Source organism: Budorcas taxicolor, chromosome 2 (assembly GCF_023091745.1).
Source record: "Budorcas taxicolor isolate Tak-1 chromosome 2, Takin1.1, whole genome shotgun sequence".
Lineage (NCBI taxonomy): Eukaryota > Metazoa > Chordata > Mammalia > Artiodactyla > Bovidae > Budorcas > Budorcas taxicolor.
In genome coordinates this window covers 24,656,076-24,675,463 of record NC_068911.1, presented here as the reverse complement: position 1 = coordinate 24,675,463, position 19,388 = coordinate 24,656,076, and the positions used below count along the sequence as shown (strand labels likewise).

Genomic DNA, 19,388 nt, shown 5'->3' with positions numbered 1-19,388 from the left:
ACAAACAGTTGGACATGACTGACCAACTGAACTGAACTGAACTGAACTGAACTACATGTTGTACTATTTTCCCATTAGATCCCATGTCCAGATCTAGGAGATCCCGGCTAAGGGCCTGTCCAAACAGGTGGGGGCTATCTCTGAACCCCTGAGGTAATACTGTCCAAGTTATCTGTTGCTTTCTTTCTTCTGGGGCCTCCCACTCAAAGACAAAAAGATATTGAGATCCTTTAGCCAGTGGTATGCAAAAGAATGCATTTTTGAAATCCAAGACTGTAAACCACTTGGCACTGGGTGGGCTTTTCCCCCAAGATTACATAGGTATTGGGTACTGTGGGATGGAGGGGGACTACAGCTTCACTTATGATCCAGAGATCATGAACCATTCACCAGATTCCATCCTTTTTCTTTACTGAGAGGATTGGAGCGTTACACAGTAAATTGGTGGGGACCGATAGCTCACAAGCAAGGAATGTATTTATTAAAGGCTGTAGTCCCTCCCAACCCTCTCTTCTGAGGGGATATTGTTTCTGGTTAGGAAACCAAGTGGGATCTTGGAGGACAATGATGACCGGTTCAGCTTGGTGGGCTTGTCCAGGAGTCCCCTGGTCCCACACCTTGGGGTTAATTTTGTCCTCCCAGAGTTTTTAGTCCATCTCTATTGGAGAAGGTGTAATGGGTTCTTCAGTAGTAACCAGAAGCTGTAGGGCTCTAGGAGCTGAAAAGCTTCCCATCACAAGGGTGGTCCCCAATTTAGTGAGTATCTCTCTTCCCAATAAGGGAGTAGGACACTTGGGGACCACCAGAAAACTGGTGGGGAAATAGTTGTCTGTCTCAGCAACAAAGAAGCTCTCGGGTGGATCTTTTAGTTGTTGCTTTACCTGTAGCACCCAAAATGGTACAGGTTTGGGAGGAGAAGGCTCCAGAGTAGGTGATCAAGACAGAGTAGGTAGCCCCCGTGTCAACCAAGAAATTCTCGGACCTACCTGCCACATCCAGTTGCACCCTTGGCTCCAGCCCCATGATGGTTATCTGTGACAGGTGGGCTGGCTGGAGCGGGCCACTTGAGTCCTCTTGAACCATCGTGAGGGTAGGCTTGGCGCTTGACCTTGAGCCTCTTGGATCCCGAGGGCAGAGTGCTGCCTGATGTCCCAGTTGATGGCAATTATAGTAAGCTGTTTCAGGAGACTTGTCACAGTTTGGACAATCTTTGGCCCAATGTCCCGCCTGTCTACAGATTAGGCATTTGCTCGTGCCTTGCCCTTCAAGGACTCGGGGTTTGCCATACGGCTTCCCTGGAAGATGGCCAGCATCTGGGCATGCTTTGTCTCTTTCCTTTTCTCCCTCTCCTGGGCCTTGGCCTCCTTCTCCTGTTCTCTGTTATAAAAGGTATTAGGAATTGTCTGGACCATCTCATCTAAAGAGGAAGTAGGGTCCTGCTGCTGTAGTTGTAACTTTATTCTGATATCTGATGCACATTGGAACATGAAATTGTCCTTTAAAACCACCTGTCCCTCCTAAGAGTCTAAGTCCAGATTGGTAAAATTTCGGAGGGCCTATTTTAGCCTTTCCAGAAAGGCAATGGGGTTCTCATTGGGCTCTTGAGTTACTGCTGAGAAGGGGCACAGTCCCACAAGTAATAGGTTTCCTTCTATTTCCATGTGGACTTCCTTAGGGGTGAGTCTTTCTGAAGCTTATCCTACCCAGTACTGTTGCAACCTGAGAATCAGGCGTCCCCAGGTCAGGGTGCAGATCCCCAGGCAGGCTGAGGCGTGACAGCCTCCTGGAGATCGAATCTCCGGGCAGGTTGAGGTAGGTCAGCCCAATTCCCGAGAATTGGGTCCCTGGGCAGGTCGAGGTGTGATGACCTTCTGGGACCCCTGGCCTGGCCGGATCCCTGAGCAGGTTGAGGCATGAAAAACTTTCAAGGACCAGATCCCTAGGCAGGTCAAGGGAGGTCAAGGTAGTCCATGACTGGAGTTGGGCATCCCCAAGGTCTCCTGCGTGACCAGTGGTGGATAGGATTCAGTTCAGTTCAGTTCAGTTCAGTTGCTCAGTCGTGTCCAACTCTGCAACCCCATGAATTGCAGCACGCTAGGCCTCCCTGTCCATCACCAACTCCCGGAGTTCACTCAGACTCACGTCCATCGAGTCAGTGGTGCCATTAAGGGGTTGTAATTTTAACTCATTGCCAGTTTGTTCACCGCAGATGGGAACAGATATCATGATGTAAAGCAATCCAAGCCTGTGCCCTGAGACTGGGAACCTGGTAAAGCGGTCATAAGCCTTATCCTTTTACTGCTCTAAGGGATTGTAAGTCACTGATTTCCTCCCCTAGTTCTCCATAAGATCAGGTTAGGGTGACTCCAATGGTAAACATTTCATTGTCATAGGCCCACTTTAGGTAATAACAGAAGCAATGACAAAGGAGTGGGTTATCGGGCCCTATTAGGGGCATTGAAGTGTTTTAATAACAGGCTGGATGGAGCAATGTTGCCTACAAGGGGGCAGGGTCCTGGTTGTAGGAGTTAGTAAGTGTCTCAAGAACAAATTGGTAAGAGACAACAGATTAGATGTTTTATAAAAGTGGAGTGGAGATTTGATCCCAGGATCTAAGGGTTCTAAGGGTTTTGGCCCAAGCGGCCTGCAAGGCCAACTCCCAAAGTGCCAAATATTATCCCCAGAAACCAATTGCCTTTGAAGGGATGCCAACTGATAGACTTCTGGCAGACACTGTGTGCCTGTCGTCTGCCCTAGTGGGTTCACTGAGAGATGCTGATGTTGCACATGTTGTAGGAAACATGGAAGATGAAGGCCTGAATATCTAAAGGGATTGGCTATTCCACGGTATTTGCCTCCCAAGGGCCAGCTATTTTCTGATTGTCCCCCCAGAAGACTGTAGAGGTGCACTGGGGGCCTGGACGGGGCTCAGGAAGAGAGTGTGAAACAGGAGGGAAGGGGGCAGAGCACAACTTTTGAAAGAATAACACAGCAAAAAGGCATGCTGTTGCTGTTGCTGTTAAGTCGCTTCAGTCGTGTCCGACTCTGTGCAATCCCATCGACGGAAGCCCACCAGGCTCCCCCATCCCTGGGATTCTCCAGGCAAGAACAATGGAGTGGGTTGCCATTTCCTTCTCCAACACATGAAAGTGGAAAGTGAAAGGGAAGTCACTCAGTTGTGTCCAACTCTTTGTGACCCCACAGACTGCAGCCTATCTGGCTCCTCTGTCCACAGGATTTTCTAGGCAAGAGTACTGGAGTGGGGTGCCATTGCCTTCTCTGGCACAAAGGCATAACATAAACCAATTAAAATCAGTTGGGTCCAAGATGATAAGTTTGATTCCAGGAAACCCTAATCTCTGATCTGTAAGCTAAATGATACACCCAGATATGACAGGACTGCTCCAAGGCACTGTCAAAGAGACAGAGTAGGTGGTTCCCCAATGGTTGAAATGATCCTCCCACTCCTTAGCATATGAATTCACCACCCCACTCACAAAACCTAGCCAAACCACATTCCATGACACCCTGCAGAATGTGCTTCTCTCTGAATCCTAGCAAATCCACTCTTACCTATCACTGTGTCTCGCACTTAATTCTTGCAATGAGACATCAGAGCCTGAGCTTCACTAGGTCCTGAAGCCAGGCATCATGGATTTTGGCTGGGCTCAAGTCCCAGGAGAGAGGAGCTGAAGGACAGGAGGAAAAAGCAGTGGGCAAAATGTGCCAAGGAATCCTCTTCATAGCCTGCCAGAAAATCTGCTAAATACCTGACCTGTGCTCAGAGTTTTCATTGGCCTGGCCCTTGGCACAAAGATTAAGGACAGAAGAACCCCCACCAGTTTGGGCAACAGCTACTGGGTCTCAGCAGATAGTGCCTTTGGGACATACCGAGAAGTAACCTCTCCAGAGTCCCTCAGTTTTGCCCATGGCCATGCTCCTGTTTGCCAGGCGTTCAAGGAAACAAGAAATGAGAGATTGTAAAGGAATTAAAATTTCATTAGGCATATGTCCCTCCACCCATAAGAGCGAGGACCTCCTAACTAAACTGGAGGTCTTCTCAAAGCTGAGACTGAGCCGCGTGAGCTTTCTGCTGAGTTAGTTTTTCACTGCCCCAGTTTCCAGCACAATGGGCTTCTTGTCACTTTCCCTGTGCTGGGTTCCACCGTGGGAGCTTTTGCTGAGTCGGGCTCCGGCTGTGCTTGGCCTCCTCCTTGCCGGGCCGTGCAGAGGTTGTTTCAGCCAGGTTAAATCAGAGTCAAGGCAACATAAATGTGTGGGGAGCATGTAATTTCCTCAGTTCTGTCTCATCACAACAAAAATTTGAAGTGATGGATGTTAAAGCCCTCGGCACATCACAGTTCTCGGACACTTCACGTTACAGCTCTCAGCTCTTGGACAGACCCTATTATAGCTCCCGGACAGATCCGTGTTACAGCTCCGTGTAACAGCTCAGTTTTATTTACAAAATAAAATGAAAATACATCTTCAAGGTGTGAGGGCATGCCGAACCGAAAGACGTGAAGAGAAGAGAGAGAGAGGGAGAAAGAGAGACAGAGAGGGCGTGTGCACGCAGGAGAGAGACCCCCTGCCTTTTGACTCCTCTTTTTATGTTTTTTCCTCCCCCTCGGGTCTGCCCTATGTAAATTGGGCTAGCCAGGACTGCTTTTTGTTCTACCTGAGGTCCTCACTCTGGTCCTTGGACCTTCCTTTGTTCCATTTTCTTGGGCTTTTCCCTTCCTTGTCTTTTAGCTGCCACCATTCTGGACTCATTTTTGCTATTCTAACTACCTAACACTTAGTTAACATCAATCTAAATTTCATTAATTCTTGACTATGTGTAAAGCTTTTTTCTCAGGGCTCTCTTCATAATCTCTCATCCCTTTTTGTATCCAGCTTATCTCTCCTTTTTCATCCAAGTAAAATTAACCAGCTCAATTTTCCTTTTTCCTCACTAAATTGTAATTCCACTTTTCATATCTTCTTTATTGAAAACTTATCTTTCCTACTGTATTCTGAAAAGTTACAGTATTATTTCTAATAGCCTTAATTTCAAATTTAAATTAGAATGCTCAACTCTTGAAACCTTAATTTTAATAAAACTAAGAAGTAAGCAATTATGCACTGTCTTTACATTGGCATTTTATAAGTTGGTGAGCTTAAACATCAATAATAATTTTTAAAACATTTCTTTTTATAGAAAACATCTTAGGTAATACCATTTTCATTCATATTTTCAAATACCTTTAATTTTTCTATCTAGTAACTAATGTCTCAGTATTTTTTAAATAAAATTTCATCACGTGGCTTAAATCAGCACAGATTTAGAATCTTGTTACCAAACAACTGGAAAGATCATTTTAAGTAAACATTTCTAAAATATGATTACTTTAAAACTTTTATCCCAAAGTTTTTAATCTCATTTACATTTACCTTGAATCTTCATCACGTCCAGTTATTTTCTGGCAAGAGATTAGTGAGGTCTTTATTAAACCTAGGTAACATAGAGTATTATATTTAATTTTGATGACTCCTGGTGATTTAGTCACTAAGTCTTGTCCAACTCTTGTGACCCCATGGACTGTAGCCTGCCAGGCTCCTCTGTCCATGGAATTCTCCAGGCAAGAACATTGGAATGGGTTGCAGATTCTTTACTGACTGAGCTATAAGGGAAGGCCATGACATCTATATTAATTTAGATCCACAAACTTAAACATTAATATCAGGTATCAGCTTAACAGTGAGTATTTTCCAGTTCACCTGAACCTGAAAGTCATCTTGGCCAGTTTTCTTTAAATGTAGTGATTTTTATTAATATTAAGTAGAGTTCTTTATAAATTCAATTCTATTGATACTTTTTAGAAGTAGAGATATCTCATATGTATAATGTGTATACAAACATAAGCAAATTGGAGATCTCATGGCTTTGTTGCAGGAAGGGGGACACCTTCCAGGGCCTGAAACTGGGCTCTTGTCTAACACTCGAAAATGAATTGTCCAAGGAGACACATGTGCTGACAAAGCAAGAGATTTTATTGGGAAAGGGCACCTGGGTGGAGAGCAGTAAGGTAAGGGAACCCAGGAGAACAGCTCTGTCACATGGCTTGCAGTCTTGGGTTTTATGGTGATGGGATTAGTTTCTGGGTAATATTTAGCCAATCATTCTGACTCAGAGTCATTCCCAGAGGTGCACGCGTTGTTCAGTCAAGATGGATGCCAGAGAGAAGGATTCTGGGAGGTGGTCAGACAAGTGGTGTCTCCTTTTGACCTTTTCCAAACTCTTCTGGTTGGTGGAGGCTTATTAGTTCTGTGTTCCTTACTAGGACCTCCTGTCATAAAACAACTCATGCAAATGGTTACTATAGTGCCTGGCTAGGATGGGTGATTTTAATCAGTGTGCTTCCCCTAACAGCTTTACTAAAAGCTTAAATATGAACCCAAGAACCCATTTTGATTCCTGGGCCTGCAAGATCTGGTGGAGAAGGGATAGGCTACCCACTGCAGTATTCTTGGGCTTCCCACGTAGCTCAGCTGGTAAGGAGTCCACCTGTAATGCAGGAGTCCTGGGTTCTGTCCTTGGGTTGGCAAGATCCCCTGGAGAAAGGAAGGGCTACACACTCCATTATTCTGGCCTGGAGAATTCCGTGGACTGTGTGATCCATGGGGTTGCAAAGAGTTAGACACGACTGAGCAACTTTCACTCACTAGATATGAACCAGGAAGTACAATATTGATGTAAAGTCGCTAGTTAACAAACAGTTGGAATACCATAAAGTTGCTTGTTCAGATGATTATGGCTTACTGTCTGTAAATTTTGGCTGAGGGAACATTCTCAGCAGTTTTGATTAAAAACTGCCACTTTCCCCCCCCTCTTTTTTAGGTTTCCCAGGTCTTGCCTGTTTAATTGGGCTTAGTCTCAGCTCCTAAAGGCCTGTATTCATATTCTGGTTTAGACATTTGTGAGACAAAGGCAGTTGCTAAGTTTTTCAAAAAACAGTTTTGTCACCTAAAATTACTAAAATCAGTGGCAATTTTTAATCAAACTGAAATTTAATTTACAAAGTTCTATGTTTTGTAACTTTAGAGTTTTAATCTATCATGTTTTCAAAGATTTGTACAAGGCATTTAGCAAAGACCTTTCTGAGTTTATAAATTAAACCAAAGCAAAATCATTATTTTTTAAATTAATCTTTGTATGTTAGTTCCCCGTTTACTTATTTTGTATGACTCAGGTAACTATTGGTTTCCTCAGTACATTTAGTTAATATTTCCTTAGTGGCAATCTAAGCACTTGTTTATCCCACAGTATAATTAAATAAGAATTGTAACCACCTTAAAGAAAACCCATTTAAAAATATCAATTGATATACCTTTATCTAAATTCCCCCAAATTAAACTTTAGTTTTCCTAAGGATCCAATCAACAACTTTTGATCTTATGGGAGAGTTGTAAGGTATAGTTCGGGCTGAGGCAGAAAAGAAGGAGAGATGACATCAACGGAAGTAGGTTACCTTTATTTAGGCAAGGAGGGGCGGCAGTCAGCCTAATGACCAGGCTGAGTGCAAGAGGGATCAGGGAGGCTTCAAATTTAAAGGGAGGTTTATGGAAGCGATAAAGGATAAGTCAGGCGGGATGCTTTGGGTATTCTTTAGCTAAGATGGCATTTGTAGTTGGGCAGGGGGTGATAAGTCCCAGATAGATACAACCGGCCTGGAGCATCAGGGCGGTACCTAGATTTCAGGTTTTGTTTTCTCTGAAGTTAGATGATTCAGCAAGGGCCTTTGAGACTGTTGTTTTCTTTTCTAGGCCCAAAGACTCCTTCAAGAGTTTAGAAAGCTTTTTCTTTTTGTTCCCTGTTTGTTTTACCTACTTTTATACAAAGTGCTCCGAGATCCCCAGATTTGAGTAGAATTGAGGAAGTCAGGGCCTTTGACCTAACAGTCCAAATATAACTGTTGGTCAGATATCCCAGGTTAAATTTTTCTAACCCTTAAATACATAACTTTGAACTTTAAACATAACAGACTCGTTTGGCTTTTAACATTGGGGATCAGTAGGAGGTCACTCTTGGCTCAATTAGGTAGTGTAGTAATATCAAATCTTGTTTAATCACATTAATGTTTATTTTATTTATCCCATTTTAAACAATCATCCAAAGAATTTTTTTTATTCGTTTGAAGTAACTACTTTAAAAAATTTTTTTACCTCATTTAAATAATAGTTAGATATTTTTCAAGTTTTTTGTTGATATTCTTCACTTCAGTTCAGTCACTCAGTCATGCCCAATTCTTTGTGACCCCATGGGCTGCTGCACGATAGGCTTCCGTGTCCATCATCAACATCCAGAACTTGCTCAAACTCATGTCCATCGAGTGGGTGATGCCATCCAACCATCTTATCCTCTGTCATTCCCTTCTCCTGCCTTCAATCTTTCCCAGAATCAGGGTCTTTTCTAAGGAGTCAGTTCTTCGCATCAGGTAACCAAAGTATTGGAGCTTCAGCTTCAGCATCAGTCCTTCCAATGAATATTCAGGACTTACTTCCTTTAGGATTGACTGGTTTGATCTCATTGCAGTCCAAGAGACTCTCAAGAGTCTTCTCCAACACCACAGTTCAAAAGCATCAGTTCTTCAGCACTCAGCTTTCTTTATAGTCCAACTCTTGGATCTATACATGACTACTGGGAAAACTGCAGCTTTGACTAGACAAAACTTTGTTGGCAAAGTAATGTCTCTGCTTTTTAATATGCTATCTAGATTGGTCATAGCTTTTCTTTCAAGGAGCAAGCATCTTTTAATTTCATGGCTGCAGTCGCCATCTGCAGTGATTTTGGAGCCCCAAAAAATAAAGTCTGTCATTGTTTGCATTGTTTCCCCATCTATTTGCCATGAAGTGATGGGACCAGATGCCATGATCTTAATTTTCTGAATGTTGAGCTATAAGCCAATTTTCTCACTCATCTCTTTCACTTTCATCAAGAGGCTCTTTAGTTCTTCACTTTCTGCTATTATGCTTGTGTCATCTGCATATCTGAGGTTATTGACATTTCTCCTGGCAAACTTGTTTCCAGCTTGAGCTTCATCCAGCCCGGCATTTCTCATGACGTACTCTGCATATAAGTTAAATAAGCAAGGTGACAGTATACAGCCTTGATGTACTCCTTTCCCAATTTGGAACCAGTCCATTGTTCCACGTCCAGTTCGAACTGTTGCTTATTGACCTGCATACAGATTTCTCAAGAGGCAGGTCAGTTGGTCTGGTATTCCCATCTCTTTCAGTCTCTTTCATGTCACTACAGTTCACTCTGGCTTCCTGGACCTCCCTTTACAACTTAACAGGCATCACTCAGAATCTGATCCATAGCCTAATCAACAACACAACCCAAACCACAACAAATAGACAGAACTTCAGTTCAGTTCAGTTGCTCATTCATGTCCGACTCAGGCCTCCCTGTCCATCACCAACTCCCGGAGTTTACCCAAACTCATGTCCATTGAGTCAGTGATGCCATACAACCATCTCATCCTCTGTCATCCCCTTCTCCTGCCCTCAATCTTTCCTGGCATCAGGATCTTTTCAAATGAGTCAGCTCTTTGCATCAGGTGGCCAAAGTATTGGAGTTTCAGCTTCAGCATCAGTCCTTCCAATGAACACTCAGGACTGATCTCCTTTAGGATGGACTGGTTGGATTTCCTTGCAGTCCAAGGGACTCTGAAGAGTCTTCTCCAACACCACAGTTCAAAAGCACCGATTCTTCAGCAAAACTTGACTCAATTTTCAATACATTTTATTTATAAAAATGTTGTTTGAAATCCAACATTTTATCGTTAGTATACTGTATTGGTATTTTCTTTATGGGGAGGGATATGGGAGGGGGGTTCAGGATTGGGAACACGTGCACACCCGTGGTGGATTCATGTTGATGTATGGCAAAACCAATACAATATTGTAAAGTAATTAGCCACCAATTAAAATAAATAAATTTAAATTTTAAAAAAATACAACATTTTAATGTAATTTTTTTTAGCCTAAGTCAGGCAACATAGGTCCATTAATGGAATATAGTCACATTCAGACCATTTATAACTCCTGACTATCCTTGGAAATTAAACCTTATATTACTATCTTTCTCTAGGGTCCTAGGATATTACATTCCAGTTGATTGCTGGAGCAGCCTCCCAAGTCTATTCATGAGAGATCACATTCATGTCCAAAATCATGTATTCAGATAGAAAAGTAAACAACATACACCTCTCCATCATTCCTATTTTGATAGTATGACTCTCCATATCATGTCTCAGGAGAGATGAATACAACATCTACAACACTGACTTGTGTTTGTTTGGGCAAAATCATGACAGGAGCAAATTCTTCCTACTAACTCCTGATACAAAGACATGACTGAGCGACTAAGCACATTGCTCAAGAAATATACTCAAATATCTATTAACCACAAAGCTGAAGAAAGCAACAGCTGAATGTTATTGACACATAATGTCTGGCTCTTTGTCCTATAATATCTCCCCAAATAAATTAAGTGTTGAAGAAATTTCTAAATTTCTTAATATACCATGGTCATGTTTGCCTAGTTGTGTTTTTTTTGTTGTTGTTGTTGTTTTTTGTTTTTTGTTTTTTGTTTTGAGCCAATAAGTCTATGTTTTCTGGCTCTTGAATTTAACTCTCTGTGCAAGCCCCCATACAGCAGGGGAAGATAATTCTTTTTAAGAGAGGAAAAGGATTTATAGAGTTATAGCAAGAAAGAGTCCATGGCTTCAGCTGAGTCCTTGTGAAGAAAGAAGATCTGTCTTTTCCCTTTTGGACTCTTATCATTGCAGCTTGTGAGAGCTCCCCTGTCTCGTCTCCTACCTGTGTGTATGCTAAATCACTTCAGTCATGTCCGACTCTTTGTAACCCTGTGGACTGTAGCTCACCAGGCTCCTCTGTCCAGAGATTCTCTAGGCAAGAATACTGGAGTGGGTTGCCATGCCCTCCTGCAGGGGTATCTTCTTGACCCAGGGATGGAACCTGCATCTCACGTCTCCTACATTGGCAGGTGGGTTCTTTACCACTAGTGCCACCTTGGAAGCCCAAAAGAGCTGTTTTCTTAACTCTATTTAATTGAAGTTCTGTTCTTTTTTTTTTTTTTAACAATACAAAGCCTTCATTCCTATATGGCAGCAATCATAGAACTAATGGTTACTGCCTTCTTAGGAGACACATGACTCTCCAGTTTGCCCCAGAGGAATCTGGCAGACTTATCTCATTTATAATTTGTTTAGTTTCTATAGGCTCTGAGTTTACAACTTCTGGGATAAAAACATGGTTGTCTCAGTTTATCTAAATATTACTGGTGTAATACATATTATTTCCAAATTAAATAATGCATAAAGTTTAACTTCCAGAACTTTAATCTTCTTTTATAAATTTGTTTAAAGTCTGTATATCAGTCAATTTGTTAATGCATGTGAAATTGATACTCCATGACTGTGTCTCCAGTTTGACATATCACATCATATATTGATCATCTGATGAGTCTGTAAGGGCCATACTCATTGCATACTTATTGTCAACAACAATTTACAAAAGTATAACATGGCACTTATGATTTTATTTTATTTATTTATTTTTTTTAATTTTAAAATCTTTAATTCTTACATGTGTTCCCAAACATGAACCCCCCTCCCACCTCCCTCCCCATAACATCTCTGTGGGTCATCCCCATGCACCTGCCCCAAGCATGCTGTGATTTTAAATTATACTTAAACCACCTTCTCTGTGTATTAAATTACAATCAATCTGATATGTAACAATATTTAAAATAAAGTTTGCTGTAATCTACCTACAGAAAATTTAATTGCTGTGAAATTTTAAAAAATAAATTATGTTTTATATAAAGAAATAAGTCTAATCTTATATTTAGATATTATATTGAAGTATAGATGACTTACAATACTATATTAGTTTCAGCTGTACAACATTTTAACATTTTAACATTTTCATACATTACAAAATGATCTCCATGATAAGACTAGTTACAACCTGTCACAATACATAGCTATTAAAATGTTACAGACTATATTCTCTATGCGGCACATTTCATCCCTGTGACTCATTTATCTTATAGCTAGAAGTTTGTGCCTCTTAATCCCCTTGAAGTATTTCATTCGTCCCCACCCCTACTGGCAACTATCAGTTCGCTTTCTTCATCAGTGAGTTTTTTTATGTTTGTTATTTTTTTGCCATTTACTTGTTTTTTATTTTTTATTTCACAAGTAAGAGAAACCATATGGTATTTACTTTCTTCAACTACGGTAAGATACCCTAGATATCTATTTATCAAAATGTCAAGATTTCATTATTTTTATCAGTTCAGTTCAGTCGCTCAGTCGTGTCCGACTCTTTGCGACCCCATGAATAGCAGCACGCCAGGCCTCCCTGTCCATCACCATCTCCCGGAGTTCACTCAGACTCATGTCCATCGAGTCCATGATGCTATCCAGCCTCAGTCATCCCTTTCTCCTACTGCCCCCAATCCCTCCCAGCATCAGAGTCTTTTCCAATGAGTCAACTCTTTGGATGAGGTGGCCACAGTACTGAAGCTTCAGCTTTAGCATCATACCCTCCAAAGAAATCCCAGGGTTGATCTTCAGAAAGGACTGGTTGGATCTCCTTGCAGCCCAAGAGACTCTCAAGAGTCTTCTCCAACACCACAGTTCAAAAGCATCAATTCTTCGGCGCTCAGCCATCTTCACAGTCCAACTCTCACATCCATACATGACCACTGGAAAAACCATAGCCTTAACTAGACGGACCTTAGTCGGCAAAGTAATGTCCCTGCTTTTGAATATGCTATCTAGGTTGGTCATAAGTTTTCTTCCAAGGAGTAAGCGTCTTTTAATTTCATGGCTGCAGTCACCATCTGCAGGGATTTTGGAGCCCCCCAAAATAAAGTCTGACACTGTTTCCAATGTTTCCCCATCTATTTCCCATGAAGTGATGGGACTGGATGCCGTGATCTTTGTTTTCTGAATGTTGAGCTTTAAGCCAACTCTTTCACTCTCCACTTTCACTTTCATCAAGAGGCTTTTTAGTTCCTCTTCACTTTCTGCCATAAGGGTGGTGTCATCTGCATATCTGAGGTTATGGATATTTCTCCTGGCAATCTTGAATCCAGCTTGTGCTTCTTCCAGCCCAGCGTTTCTCATGATGTACTCTGCATAGAAGTTAAATAAGCAGGGTGACAATATACAGCCTTGACGTACCCCTTTTCCTATCTGGAACCAGTCTGTTGTTCCATGTCCAGTTCTAACTGTTGCTTCCTGACCTGCATACAGATTTCTCAAGAAGCAGGTGAGGTGGTCTGGTATTCCCATCTCTCTCAGAATTTTCCACAGTTCGCTGTGATCCACACAGTCAAAGGCTTTGGCATAGTCAATAAAGCAGAAATAGATGTTTTTCTGGAATTCTCTTGCTTTTCCATGATCCAGCAGATGTTGGCAATTTGATCTCTGGTTCCTCTGCCTTTTCTAAAACTAGCTTGAACATCAGGAAGTTCACGGTTCACGTATTGCTGAAGCCTGGCTTGGAGAATTTTGAGCATTACTTTACTAGCATGTGAGATGAGTGCAATTGTGTGGTAGTTTGAGCATTCTTTGGTGTTGCCTTTTTTTGGGATTGGAATGAAAACTGACCTTTTCCAGTCCTGTGGCCACTGCTGAGTTTCCAAATTTGTTGGCATATTGAGTGCAACACTTTCACAGCATCATCTTTCAGGATTTGAAAGAGTTCCACTGGAATTCCATCACCTCTACTAGCTTTGTTCGTAGTGATGCTTTCTAAGGCCCACTTGACTTCACATTCCAGGATGTCTGGCTCTAGATTAGTGATCACATCATCATGATTATCTGGGTCATGAAGATCTTTTTTGTACAGTTCTTCTGTGTATTCTTGCCACCTCTTCTTAATATCTTCTGCTTCTGTTAGGTCCATACCATTTCTGTCCTTTATCGAGCCCATCTTTGCATGAAATGTTCCCTTGGTATCTCTAATTTTCTTGAAGAGATCTCTAGTCTTTCCCATTCTGTTGTTTTCCTCGATTTCTTTGCATTGATCGCTGAAGAAGGCTTTCTTATCTCTTCTTGCTATTCTTTGGAACTCTGCAAATATTCCATGTGTGAGTGTGTGTGTGTGTGTATCCCAGAATAACAGGCAAGTTTGGCCTTGTAGTACAAAATGAAGCTAGACAAAGTTTAAGAGAATTTTGTCAAGAAAACATGCTACAATCTAGCAAGCACTGTTTTCAAAACAACCCAAGAGACTATTCTACACGTGGACATCACCAGATGGCCAATACCAAAATCAGAATGATTATATTCTTTGCATCCAAAGATGGAGAAACTCTATACAGTCAGTCAAAACAAGACCTGGAGCTGACTGTGGCACAGACCATGGCTCTTTATTTCAAAATTCAGGCTTAAATTGAAGAAAGTATTGAAAACCATTAGGCCATTTAGGTATGACCTAAGTCAAATCCCTTAGGATTACACAGTGGTGGTGATGAATAGAATCAAGGAATTAGATATGGTAGACAGAGGGCTTGAAGAGCTATGGATGGAGGTTTGCAACATTGTATAGAGGCAGTCACAAAACCATCCCAAAGAAAAAGAAATGCAAGAAAGCAAAGTGGTAGTCCAAGGAAGCCTTACAAGTAGCTGAGAAGTGACAGGCAAAGGAGAAAGGTAAAGATATACCCAGCTGAAAGTAGAGTTCCAGAGAATAACATGGAGAGATAAGAAGGTCTTCTTAGATGAACAATGCCAATAATTAAAGGAAAATAATAGAATGGGAAAGACTGGAGATCTATTTCTTCAAGAAAATTGGAGATATGAAGGAAACGTTTCATGCAAGGATAGACATGATAAAGGAGAGAAACAGTATGGACCTAACAGAAGCATAAAAGATTAAGAAAAGGTGGCAAAAATACACAGAAGAACTATACAAAAAAGATCTTAATGACCTGGATAACCATGATGGTGTGGTCACTCAACTAGAGCCAGATATCCTGGAGTGTAAAGTCAACTACGCTTTAGGAAGCATTACTTTGAACACAGCTAGTGGAGGTGATAGAATTTTAACCTTCTGCCTAGCTTTACAAATGGTTTCTGCTCTCGGTGATCTAATGTAGGAAACTTCCTATGACCTCAGCAGCACACTCCCCTCTGGTCACTAGAGTTATATGTTGTGTGGTTCCCCCCTCTGTGGGCCATGTGGGCTCTTCTGTTAAGGCATGGCAAACTACTGTAGGTATGCTGGTAGGCAAGGTTGGCCCCTAGACTTGTTGGCTGACATTGCCTGTAACATGTAACATTGCCTGTAACATGTGACATTACCTGTTGGCTGACGTTGCCTGTAACATTGCCTGTAACATGTGGCTGACATTGCCAACCACTGGGCAAAGCTGGTTCCTGGTGTTGTTAGCCATGTGACCTAATATGTTTCAGGGCTGATCTTGGCACACTGGTGGGTCAACCTGGACCCTGGGATAGCTCCAGGTGCCCAACAGGGAGTACCTGGAGTTGGTGTTGGCCTACTGTTGACTGTGGTCATCTTTAGATTTAATTTAACCCTGGAATTCCTCATTATTCATTATTTATATTCCAGAATTTTTTTTAATTTATTCATTCAATACATTTGCTTTACACCAGATGCTCTTCTAAGTGCTTTGTAAAGAATTTAACTTATCACTATTTTTTGTTGTTTTATTGAGATAAGATTGAAATATTATAATCACTGTTTTCTTTAAAAAAACAAAAAGCAGCAGTTTTTCAAGTCAAAATCTTAACACACTAATATGCATAGCAAAATATTTTGACATAAAGTCTGGGATTTTCATTGTAAGAAAGCTTTTGGTAATGTATTTAACTTTTAAAATAGATGTGAGATTATAAATATTAATATTAATGTCTTATAAGCATTATAATAATGTACACTTTTTATTCCTAGTTATTTTTAATATTTTTATGGTCTTTTTTTCCTTGACAAGTCTTCCTAAGAATCTACCAATTTTATTAATCTTTTCAAAACCAGGTTTTGTTTTACTGGTATTCTGTATTGTGTATTTCCTTTCCATTTCATTGGTACTTACACTTGTCTTTATTATTTCTTTTCATGTACATTCCCTTGATTTAATTTTCTATTCCTTTTTTTAATTTTTTAGCTTATTGAGTTGGAAGATTATGTCCTTACTTTTCAGCCTTCCTCTTTTCTAATATATACATTAAAAATATAAATTTCCCACTAATCACACTCTTTTGGGGTACATTATACAAATTTTGATATGGCATATTTCATTACCATTACATCAGACTATTTTTATTTGCCTTTTTATTGGCTAGTTTCCTGATAGTTGAGATGAGCTAGCTTAATTCCATTGTGGTCAAACCATATACTCAAACTTTTGAAATTTCTGGTTGTTAGTAAACATTCCAAAGGCAATGGAAGAAAATGTAAACTATATCATTGTTGGGGAAATGTATTATCTATATGAATTAGGATTCAAATTCTATGAAATCTATCACAGTCTATCATTAATTTATAGAAATTCTACTTTTATTTTATTCTAATTAAAACTGAGGCAAGTCTTTTTATAGTCAGTAAACTCATGTGTTTTAACATTCAGAAAGAATCATATCATTCATCAATCACATGAGTAATTGGTCTACTTTTCCAATTTTCTTCTTCAAATTATATTCTAGTTAGAAATTAACAAGGAGTAAGTTTTTATTTATTTAAATCAACTCTTTTAATCTATTATTTGCCTATAATATAATTCAAACATTTTAAATGAGATTTTAATAAGTTTTAGAACATTTCTATCACCACCATTTCCTTTTGTCCCTTTCTAATCAATACCCACCCGCCTCTACCTGGAGCCCCAGGTAGCCACTGATTTGCGATTGCTTGGAGAAGGCAATGGCACCCCACTCCAGTACTCTTGCCTGGAAAATCCCACGGAGAGCCTGGTGGGCTGCAGGCCATGGGGTCGCGAAGAGTTGGACACGACTGAGCGACTTCACTTTCACTTTTCACTTTCATGCATTGGAGAAGGAAATGGCAACCCACTCCAGTGTTCTTGCCTGGAGGACCCCAGGGACGGAGGAGCCTGGTAGGCTGCCGTCTATGGGGTCACACAGAGTCGGGCACGACTGAAGCGACTTAGCAGCAGCAGCAGCAAATATAAATGACTGTGCATTCTCTGTGTAAGGGGAACAGAGTATGTAACATTTCTGTAAGATTTTATAAAATAATAGAAATTCTGGGGTATCAAAGTGAAAACAATAGTTACTTTAGTTCAGACAGAAATTCAGACTAAATTCTAGCAACTTGAAGATCTTGATTAAACAGTTGTGGGGTTTTGCGCTCAGAATTAATGTGATAATATGATATTAAGATTAGCATGTTGTCAAGAAGATAAAACACAGCCTTTAAACTTTATATGAGATTTAAAGCTTTATGCAGTGAGATTTGAAGCCAAGGGAAATTGAGAAATCGATTTTTAAGAAATCTACTAACTCAGCAATAAAAATTAATTAAGAAGAAATACACAAAGCAATATAGATGAATCTGAAAAACACACGGGGTGTGTATATATGTATACACACACATATAAATTTGTATAGGTATGTGTGTATGCATGTATGTATATAAATCTTATATCTAATGAGCCACACTCTATTGTTCCAAGTATATGAGCCAAAGCTGATATGATCAGGTTTGCACTTATGTGGGAAGAATTGCTGGAAGATTATACATCAAGCAGTTTTCAGTGTTGACATTCAGGAACTGAAATTGTGATAAGGAATTTGAAGAAATTTTTCTGTTAGTAAAATTATGTGTTGCCTGAACTTCTACTCCGAACATGTTTTCTTTGAGGAATTTAAAAAAACTTAAAAAATCATTTTACTTAGGTAAAATTTAAGATTTTACTTAAACAAGAAAATGAAAATTATCCATAAACACTTAAAACCATTCATTTACATGTGCAGATGGATGTCTTGTACACCATTGTATCATGTTGGTTTAAGAACAGTGCCCAAGAAACAATGAGAACTTAGCAGATATATAGTAAATGAATGAATGGATGGATCGATACTATTATAGAACTTTAGACTCAATGTAAATATGATTTTACTTCTCTAAATTGATATTGTATTGTATGATTTTTACTGCAGAAACATTCCGAAAGCAATTTGATTGGTTTTATCATATCCCATTACATAGAAATAACAATTTTATCAACAGTATTCAGTTGAATTCTGGTTTTTTATCGAGTTTACCAACCTAGATCTTTTGACTAGGGCACTTCATTCATTACATTTAAAGTAATCATAGATAAAGATGAATTAGTTGATTTTTTGTAGTGATATGTTTTGATTTTCATTTCCTTTTGTGTATATTCTGTAGATAATTTATTTATGGTTACCATAGAGATTGTATATAACATTCTAAGTTAAAAACAATTTATTTTAAACTAATAGCAACTTAACTTCATTCACATCCAAAACCCTACTCTTTTCCAGTTCTCTTACACCTTCCCATATTATGTTACTGATTTCACAAAAGACATCTTTACATATTGTGTACCCATTAACATAATTTATAATTATTGTTTATGCTTTTGTGTTTTATATAGGGTAAAAAAAAAATAAAAAGTGAAGCTATGAACCAAAATTATAACAATACTTCTTTTATATTTGTCTGTATATCTATTTCTATTAAATAATTGTATATTTTTGTACTTAAGTTACTCTCTAAAGTTCTTTCATCTCAACTTAAATTCCTGTTAGCATTTCTTATAGGGAAAGTCTAGGGCTAATGAAGTTTAGGGTTGGTTGGATGGCCTCACCAATTCAATGGACATGAACTTGAGCAAGATAGTGAAGGACGGGGAGGCCTGACACCCTGCAGTCCATGGGGTCACAAAGAGTTGGACATAACTTAGTGATTAAACAACAACAACAAATTTTATTGAGCACATACTATGAGCCAGGCACTTTTCCTTCTAAAATGATTAATTAATAAATAATTAAAATAAATAATTAATTTAAACTTTACTATATTCTGGGTAGTATTATTCTACCCTTTCCACAGAAGAGAAAACTGAAGCACAGAGAGTAACCTACTGTCCATGTGGAACAAAGGCAGACATATGGGAGAATAAAATTTTAAGTCTTCAATAAGTGACATGAAGGTTATTCATGGTTGTGATTTAAGAGGAGAAGGTTACAGTAGACCAGGAGTTGGCTGGATCACACATCCCCCAAACTTCTCCTGGCTCTATAAATGTTTTAACATGGGATCTCAGACCTTGAGCTACACTCACACAGGAA

The 19,388-nt window shown here is 39.8% G+C and overlaps 1 protein-coding gene across 1 annotated transcript in view; it reads left to right on the top strand.

The window, feature by feature from the left end:
* Nucleotides 1-19,388, top strand: part of ACSM1 (acyl-CoA synthetase medium chain family member 1) — a 53,163-nt gene that overhangs the window by 12,176 nt on the left and 21,599 nt on the right. The gene's annotated exons all lie outside the window — the stretch shown is intronic.